Consider the following 8,344-nt stretch of genomic DNA (forward strand, 5'->3'; position numbering starts at 1 on the left):
AAAGTTGCCCTAACACATGAAACATCTGATTCCACATGTATGATCAGAGTCTGACCCTGTACACCTCTAAACATCAACTGGAGGCCGGGGGCCACATCAGACCCCCCACAGCTTCCCATCCACCCCCCAGAAGCTCGATTAAATTCAGAAAAAGTGCTGAAAAAAATACTGCAGTATTTAAGGCATCTTTTCTTTCCTTCCTTTATGATCTCCACAGGTATGTAAATAACTCCAAAAATAAGTGAGATTGAAACTTTTTTTAAAGATTGGTTTAATGTTTAATCAGTTTTACAAAAATCCAACTATAATTAACCATTATTAGCAAATTAGATGCATGACTACTCATAAGTCCATTCTTGATTAAAGCAGTAGATTTCTGCGTAAAATTAACAGTTCTTCCCAAGAATTAAAACAAAATATCTTTTTCCTTCATAGGTTTTTCATGAATGAAAACCCAGCGCAGTCACATCAAACTACATGGCAGCCCATGACAGTCTGCCGCAGATCTATGACAGAGTATTGTCCTGATTCTGATAATAATTGATGCTGATGTGCCAAAAGATGAAGTATTTCCTTATTTGTGAAACCGATACTAAAGCATAGCTTCACAAGATGCTCCACATTGCTCATTTTAATGGAGGCGGCGCCCCGGCAGACTTTCTTTCTTGTGATATTTTATTCTCATAATATTACGACTTTTTTCCCGTAATATTACGACTTTTTTCTCGTAATATTACGACTTTTTTCTCGTAATATTACGACTTTATTCTCGTAATATTACGACTTTTTTCTCGTAATATTATGACTTTATTCTTGTAATACTATGAACTTATTCTCGTAATGTCAAAAAAAATATATATATATACTTTTTTTTTCTCTTTGTGTGGCCCTAATACTCTGTTGTATATATGAAACTGTAATATATGTAAAATTATTTATTTCAAATCATGGAGTACATCTTTTCATTTAACTGAGAAAATACAAGAAAGTGGATTCTGCTTTCATGTTTCACTGTCAGTTATTATTTTAAAATGGAATATGTATTATAAATGATTCACTGAAATCCATGTGATGTCGTCGTTTGAGCTTTTTATTCCGAAAACTTGCAGAATTCTTGTCTACATTTAATATCTGTGCTCAATGATATGTGAATTTGGATCAAAAATCAATTAATTAAAATTAATCGCTGTGCTTGTTAACCCGAAAAATCATCTATTTTTCATCTACTTGTATTTCCCTATGTGGCGGACTTGCCTCTGTTAATATAGCGGCGACTCATGGAGAGAAAAAATGAAGAAAATGTTTAGTTCAAGTGACTTCCGGTATTAGAAGACAACATATGGCAGCAGTTTTTCGACTTCAGCTGTGAAACTGGGGTCCTCCGCTGCACCCAGGTACTCTTGTAGAAATATGTGGCTTAAATGTCTCAATCGCCCCCTTGGGGTTTGCTGCAGGATAGTGATTTAACTGTGTGAACAAGGACTGAGTTCACTGCTAAAGGTTACGAATAAAGTACATTTTAAAGTAAATACAATTATTTAGACAAAAATATTGCTTTTATTTAATTCATTTAACGCACTGGCCCTCACAATGTCTGCATAGACATAAGCTGCACTTGTACAAATGTAGTTGATGACCCCTGCTCTACACGTTAAATGTTAATTTCATGGGTTTTCCATTGTGCCACCTAGCAGAAGCCGGTAACATCTCTGACATTAAATGTCTAGTATTCTTTATATTTTACTGGATAAAATAAAAATATCAGTGGCCTCATTACTTCTACATGTGCGCATCATTCTTTGCCATACTGCCTCGTAGTGTTGATGACAGTACTACCTCATGTTAAACAATTTGGTCAAATTTAACTTGAAGGGGTATGCATAGGATTGACATGACATTGTCATCATCATGGCATGACACCTTCATTTACATAGAAGAGGCTTTATTAACTTTTATGAATGCTGTCATAAAAATAAACTTTGTTAATGAACTTTTCTAGTCATCTGACAACTCAAAGTGCTTTTACACCACAGCTCACACCTACACATTCACACCCTTTCACTCCCTTCGCACACTGATGGTGAGGTTGCTATGGAAAATTGTCCATAAGCTAATTCCATTCAACCACATCCACACTCCTTTACACAACACTGATGAAATAATGAGAGCAAACTGGGGTAAAGTGTCTTGCCCGAGAACTCACCAAAATGTGCCTGCAGGAGCTGGGGATGGAGCCCACAACCTTATGACTGAGAGGTGATAAAGTCTACCTACTGAGCCACAGCCATCCCACAGTGGAGTGTTACCATTCACCATATTCTTTCTAGTCTTGATGAGGGTTGACCCAGCCATCAGTTATACTGGAGAGGCCATGTTATGCTCAAACCTCTCATCTACTGTTTTCCAAGGTGCATCTCTCCAGAATGTGGCTGGAGCAGTCTACTCATGTTGTTTGCAGATGATTTCATGTCAGCTGAGAACCCCAAACCAGGGTCAGGAAGTGATTTCTGCATTGAGAAACACTATCAAGATGCCAAAGTTTTGCACAATTAATGTCTGTGCCAACCAACAAACCCGAGTCTACAGCCTGAAGGAGAAGAATCAAACCATGTTGAGTTTAATCCATTTAGAATTAAATATTGCAAAGCAGAAGAAAACAGTTATAAAAAAAAAAAAAGATTTAATAGATGTTCAGTTCCTTAAATGAATAAATAGTCCCTAAATGATCCAGAGTAAAGGGTACTGACAGTAGTCCTGGGCTGAGCGGCCTACCAGAGCACAGGTGCTCAGTGTTGAATGGACAGCTGGCCCTGACAGCAGCGTTAGCTACGATCTGCTGCTCATTCCAACTCAAAATAGAAGAAAGCTAATCTCTAACTCTCAGCTGGAGCGAATTCAGGTGTTATCTAAGCCACAAAAAAATGTGTATGAGCATGTACACAAATTTTCACATGCAAAAACTGCCCATGGTTGCATTCTGTGGTGATTTACTGTATGACAACACTGGAAAGAGATTTGCATGAGTAGCAGAAATTTTTCCTAGCAGAGTCAAGATTTCTGAGTCTGCCACAGAAAGCACTGTGGTGGTTGTGTTGTTGTGTGTGTGTTTGTGTTTGTGTGTGTGCGCGTCGGGGGGGGGGGGGGGGGGGTGTGTTTTCCCACATATGTGGATCTTATTTGCCATGTCTGCCCATGACAGCTGACAGTGATCCTCATACTATGATTCAGTAATGTAAATTAGCTTATATTAGTTAAGCAGCTCCTACATGCTTCAGTGATGAAGAATTTCTTGACCTTTACTTCTCAAAGGGAAACATTATTGATCCAAAATATAATGTAAACACAAAACACTGACCACACTTTTGTAGACTTTCATCCTGGTGGCAGTTTTAAGGAAAGAGTTAACCACCACTAAGGAAATACCTGGACATAAACAACACTGAAGCTAGGTCATGACTGGAACTTTTCTCTTCTTATCGATTTAAAAAATATCACTATGTTGGGTAACAGTCCAGAGTGACATGAACTAAGAGTTAACACTAACATCTCCTTTCATCTCCTGCCCTCTTTATAAAGTGTCTTGAGGTCACAACTTTGAATTGGTGCAATACAAAGACTACATCCGTCCATCCATTTTCTATACTGCTTATCCCACTGGGGGTCGCTGGGGGCTAGAGCCTAACACAGCTGTCATTGGGCGAGAGGCGGGGTACACCCAGGACTGGTCAGCAGTCAATCACTGGGCTGAGACAGACCACCAGGCATGCTTACGGCTAATTTAGTCACCAATTAACTAGGGCTGGGCAATTAATCAAAAATTAGAAAAAATTGCAATATGGTCTGCTACAATTTTCAAATCGCAGAAGGTGCAATATTCCTTTAACCTGAAAGTTGTGTCAAATAGTAGTTGAAAACTTTTTTTTTTCAGCAGAGATGTTATGCATTACAGATCAAGCATTTTTTTAGAATAGTCTAACAAATCCTACTTTTTTTGTAAAATTATAACTGCCTTAAATATAAAAATTCCCATCCAATTTGCAATACAAGTCAAAACCATCACAATTAAATGTTTCAATTTTCAGCTCTAGTTTTATCTAATATTTTGTTGGTTAAGATATAGAATTATTTATTTCTTGTGTTTGTTGGAAAGAAATAATATAAGGAACTTAGAAAAAAAATAGCATATCAGATTGCAATTGTAATACTGGGGGAAAGCATCGCAATTAGATTATTTTCCCCAATCATTCAGCCCTACAGTTAACCTAACGAGCATGTCTTTGGTGGTGGGAGGAAGCCGGAGTCCCTGAAGATAACCCATGCACGCACGGTGAGAACATGCAAAGTCCCCACAGAAAGGCCCTGACCGGATGCAAACCAGGAATCTTCTTGCTGTGAGGCAACAGTGCTAACCCCTGTGCCGCCATGCAGCCAAAACAAAGACCGATCGATTTACAGTTGATCCACAGCAGTGTTAATTTCGTCAACTAAAACTATAATGAAAACTATTGGACTGCCTTTTATTCCCATGACAAAAACTAGACTATGACTAAAAAAAATAGATCTGTGATCACTAAAATTGACAAAAACTAAGTTTAGTTTTTGTCAAAATGACTAAAACTAGACTAAAATGTTATTTATATAAAATGTTATTTATGTTATTAAAAATGTTATCTACTCTTGCACTGTTGGGTTCTGTTGATGTTCTGGGTATTATTGTTCTTTTTCTTTTCTTAGTTGCTTTGCTCTTAACTATGTCAAAGCACTTTGTAAACCTTTGTTTTTAAAAGTGCTGATTTTAAAACTCTGTTGTGCATAATAATGTGGAACGATGCATTCTGAGGTTTTATTTTTTTAAAATTATGGTTATAATTATGAAGTTTGTTCAAAAACATTTGAATTATTCTCAAACGGCTGATGACTTGAAAAATATTCTGACTGTCATTCGCATTAATATTTAGGAAAATAAGAGAAAAATGTCATTTGCTTAATAATGTGGAAAGCGGTGTGTTGAGTTATTTTTTGTTTGTATTTTCTGGCAGTTCCTGGTGTGTCTTGTGTGTTTTGTGTGTATTTTTGTGCACATTTTATTCATTGATTTATTTGTTTTTTATTGGTGATAAAGTGAACATACACGGGACAGTAAGAAGAAAACAGCAAATACACACTCAGACACAAGCACACACACACAAACCCCAAAATGAATAAACAAATAAACAAACAAACACACCTACAAAATTAAGTAATTAATACAAATAAAATCATACATTATTATGGCCTTGGTGTTGGATAACCTGTGGTGTGGTAAGGTTTCCTGGCTTATACAGTATATATTATTCCAGTCTTGTAGGTAAAGGGGAAAAGGGGCTTGTTATAAAAAAAGTAAAGTTATCCTAAAAAAGAAAAAAAAAAAAAGAAGAAAAAGAAAAAAGAGGGAATAACTAAGAAGGAATGAACTAATATGACTGGCAAATCAGATTAAGATAATAATAATAATAATAACTAGAAAAACACTCAGAGAGTGCAGAACTCTGCCATTAGCCCTATCTCCCAATAGTGAAGAATCCTTTGAAAACATTTCTGGATTCAGACAGTGATACGGATCACTCCCAAAATCTAATTCGCCGATTACTCCCTCCCCTGGTGGGGTGGAGACACGGTGAGGCAAAGCATTGGCTTCGCTACGTGTGGACTATCATGGCAGAAGCAGCCATGGTCTCACCGGATGACTGGAAGTCATGGCAGAGGGTGAATATTCCTCTATTCCTCCCAGCATTGTGAGTATTCTTGCTACAATTCGCTGTCTTTCTCTGTGGTCTTGGTCTGTTTTGGAACAGACATGGCAACATTGTTGCACTTTCCTTTGGTTTGATTACCATTCACACTGCTCTCTTGGTCAAACGGACCAAACCATCTGAACACCTACAACCTCTGCCCGCTAGGGCCACAAAGAAATGGTGACCAAGAAGAAAAGAAGGCATAGAAGAAGACAAAACTCCTTCCGCTGGTGTTTTGTTCCATATAAACAATGAAACAACAAAGAATTTACGCTGTCTTGTGGTTTCTGCTCTTGCATTTTGGCATTATGAGCAGCAAGGTGGTGAGCTGTCCAGCATGTCGTCCTTTACACGAGACGAATAAATCGGCACGGACTACGATGTGTTGCCATGGCTACCCAGACGCCAAGGGAGGTACTGACATGTATTTGAGCGTATTATATCACATATAAATCTGTATATCATTGCGGTTTATACCTCATCCTGCCTTTGGTTCACAAGTTGGTCTGCTTTGCGTTCACACCTCCAACGAACCACACAAGGGTTCGTTAGGGAGCGGACCGAGACCACCTGTTTCAGGCAGTCCAGAGTCCGCTTGTTTGGTCTGCACCAGAGTTCGTTTGAGCATTCACACCACTCAAAACGAACCGGACTCTCCGGGGAAACGGACCAGAGTTTGGTTAAAGTGGACCAAACAGCTCTGGTGTGAATGCACCCTGTGTTACGCGCCGACTTGTCTCCTCGACCGGGTGTGTGTCTTACAAAGTCTATACACTCCAAAACTTTGAATAAGTTACTCATGTCCACCATCTCCTGGTGTAAAGTGGTAACAGAGCAGACCTATCTCCCACTAGTACAGAATCCTTTAAAAAATTCCTGGATCCAGAGGGTGATCCGGATCAGTCCCAAAATCTAGTCAGTTCTTCCTTATGCCATTTCTGACATTTCCTGAAAATTTCATGAAAATCCGTCTGTGACTTTTTGAGTTATGTTGCTAACAAACTAACAAACCCACCCGATCACATAACCTCCTTGGTGGAGGTAATAAATAACAGCAATTATAGTAGACATATAATAATAGATTAAATAATAGATTGAATAATACTCTTAAGGTAAATCATAATAACGGTAATTATACATATAGTGCTGAACAAATGTATTAGACCACACTAACCCTAAACAAAGTAAGGTTTATGCCACAGCTGCCCTAAATTAACAGCATTGGTAATTACAAAAAATCATTTTTTTATGTTTCTGCAATGGTTAATACACCAATATGTAGAAGCTCTTTAACCCAAATGATATTTTAATGCTAAAATATAATTATTATTGTTATCCATGAATTTTCAAATTACTGGTTTACAAAGAAAACTGAAAAAATAGTAAAGCACATCAATATTTCTTGATTAATATGTCAAATTATAGTTATTTACTTGCATTCCTGAACAGAAAAATGAGTTTTAGCGGTTAAATTTTGTGCTTAATTAATTTCTGACTTCTCAGAGAAGCCCAGTGAGCCAGCTCAAATTTGGGTGAATTCAGTTTGAAATCCCTCATTCCTGTTCAAAATGGTAAAACGTGGCGAGCTGACTGAAAATGAAAGAGTCCGCATTAAACCACTTCATGATGCTGGATGGTCTCTGAGACAAATATGACAGGTGGTCTAATAAATTTGTTAAGCACTGTACATGGGTATACATACACCTTCTTACATGCTACATGTATATAACACACATTTTATGATAAATTACATCTTTAGTGGTTCTTGTTTTATTTTGTAGTTCTCTTGTTTCATGTCTTTCAGTTTCTTCATATAGTCATTGATAATTTTTCCCAATTTAAGCTTTCAGTATTCCCAGAAACTGATTTTTATTTGAAATGGGAAATTCAAAGACAAGATGCAAGCTGCTTTCCAATTCCCATTTAAAAACAGGAAAGCAAAACAGAAAAAAACCATGCCCTTGGAAAATCAAAAACCTGATTCCAGGGTCTGATGTAATATTATTTTTTCCCTTATTTCTGCGATCCGGAGCAGGTGTTGTGCAAAACTTGTAGGCTGGTGTTTTGCAGTTGGTAAAGATATTTTTACAGGTTTGTACCCAGAATGCAACACTAGTCCAGATGGAAAGGTCTTGTTCACACTTAGAAATGTTGAGAGAAACTGAGGTGTCAGAGAAAAATGTTTATTCTGAGAGTAATTTCTTGTGTCCAGCTATTTGAAAAAATGTTATATTGTGGTGGATTCAGCATGACTACTGAGAGTGACAGTAAGTTTTGCTAGGATGGTGGCTCATCTGCTGGATCAGATGCTAAAAACTAACAAAGTGAGAGTCTAGGATGCTAAGGTGAAGATGTAGGGTTCATTTGTCTTTCCAGGTTTGCTTTCCTATTTTTTAACAGTGTCTGGAAAAACAGCTGTTGTCTTCATTTATAATATATAATATAAAAAATACACTGTGTCAGACACTCGGAGGCATGATCTGAGTCTTTAAAGCTATGTGGACATCAGTCACATACGAAAGTAGAAATGAGGGCTAAGGGGTTGCCATACTGTGGGTGGGTGGGTGTAC

The sequence above is a fragment of the Cheilinus undulatus genome, linkage group 2, assembly GCF_018320785.1.
Source record: "Cheilinus undulatus linkage group 2, ASM1832078v1, whole genome shotgun sequence".
Lineage (NCBI taxonomy): Eukaryota > Metazoa > Chordata > Actinopteri > Labriformes > Labridae > Cheilinus > Cheilinus undulatus.